Below are 2,158 nucleotides of genomic sequence, written 5' to 3' on the forward strand. Positions count from 1 at the left end.
TTAGCTAATAAAAAATTAGGGATAATGACTTGAGAGTGAGAGGGTAACTACTTTCACTTTTTCACATTTAGTTATTATGGTTAGGTGTTGTTTGATTTTCTGAAGCAAAAATTTATAAAGTCTGCACACCATATTTACAACCCTCTGCAGCAGAAAAGGTGGATCAAACGGTTGCAGTTTGTTTTTGTTAACATTTGCAAGCTACTACAGACATTAAAAAACTAATGATATTTCAAAAAAATAATAACTTAAATTAATGACATCTCAACAACAATGCATCATGAATAAAAAAAATATATAAGTTTATGATTTCAGCAAAGATTTTAGCATATTCAGCAAACATTTAAACAAAATTTATGATATTTCAACATATATTTGTGATCTTTCAGCAATAAACTATCACTATTATAGTTGAAAAACAAACAACATACAGCAACAATAACAATTCAGCAAAGATTTTAGCATATTCAGCAAACATTTAAGCAAAATTTATGATATTTCAACATATATTTGTGACCTTTCAACAATAAACTATCACTATTATAGTTGAAAAACAAACAACACATAGCAACAATGACAATTCAGCAACATGAATGCATTAAAAAAAACAAAATCAACAACAATTTCTAATTCAACAACATAATCTTTAACAAAGAAAAAAAACAAGAAAAAACATATAACAACATCAACGATTCAGCAATATATATGCAGAAAAAAAAAGGAAATCAGCATCAATTTATGATTAAAAACGAATTCAATTGCCAATTTCCAGGATGAATCGATAGAAAAGCAGGAAAAAAAATACATACATGTGATAGGACGACGTCGACTGCCGGATGAAGAAGGAAAATAATTTGCAGCGGAAGTCGCCGTCGAAACTCTAATTAATCTAAAAACTTAACCATTTGACTAATTGCCATGCGATTGGGTTGGAAACCCTAATTAGGGTTTAGAAAACCCTAATTTTGGAGATGTTAGTTTTGGATTTGTCGGGACCTGCGTTTTGGAACGTTGGATTGGAATTATGAATTAAGTCCGACCATATTGTATGATTGACCTAGTAGAGTGATGGACTTAATGGATTAAGTCCTTGATGGGTTAAGTGTTCTTAATTAACCCTAATCGTCATTTTATGTGAAAACCCTAATTGTGTTGGGTTTTAAGTTGGGCTTTTCTGTTGGGCTTAGATGTTTGGATTATTGATGGGCCATCTTGTAACGACTTAAAATTTTAAACCAAATTTTCATTTTTCAATCACAATAAATCACATGCCACATTTCACCAAAACCTCAAAATTCAATATCAAACATTTTTCAAGTATTGTTTATCATAAAACCATGATCCAAAAACAAATATAACTCCATCTCGGATGTGTATGTACAATCAAGCCGGAGCCTTCCCGCGATCCTCGGAAGTACCTGAAACACATAATCACATAACACGGTAAGCACGAATGCTTAGTGAGTTCCCCAAAATACCACAAATAATATATTATCCACTCGGGGCTATAGCTCTGAAAGACCCTCCGGTCAATGTGTCTCAGTGGGACCCTCCAGTCCCACAACTCTGGTGGACCCACCGGTCCTAACTCTGTGGACCTTTCGGTCCTAACTCTATGGACCTTCCGACCCTAACTCTGTAAACTTTGAACATAACATAAACCACATAGAAACAATGCAGTATAACACAATCAACTTACAAGATACTCTGGTCACACAACTCTAATTACCACTCTAGGTATGTATAGTGAGAAGACTCACCTCGCAGCTAGTAGGAAATAGATACTTACTCGGAAATCTGAACTAGCCTCCGCCTAACACATTAGACAAGCATTTCAATCAATATCCCTCTTTTACTCATTTACATCTAAAGTCCTTTTTTTCTCTTTCTAATCTCTTGGGGTGGGTAAAATGAAATAGATACTCACTCGGAAATCCGAACCAGCCTCCGCCTAACACATTAGACAAGCATTTCAATCAATATCCCTCTTTTACTCATTTACATCTAAAGTCCTTTTTTTCTCTTTCTAATCTCTTGGGGTGGGTAAAAGACCATTTTACCCCTCCATGATCTCAAATGTTCCTAATTGACCCACTCTCAAATCAACCGAAGTCAATATGAGTCAACAGTCAAAGTTGACCCGACTCGCCGAGTGCAC

This window comes from Lactuca virosa, chromosome 4 (assembly GCF_052849685.1).
Source record: "Lactuca virosa cultivar CGN04683 chromosome 4, Lactuca_virosa_CGN04683_v6, whole genome shotgun sequence".
NCBI lineage: Eukaryota > Viridiplantae > Streptophyta > Magnoliopsida > Asterales > Asteraceae > Lactuca > Lactuca virosa.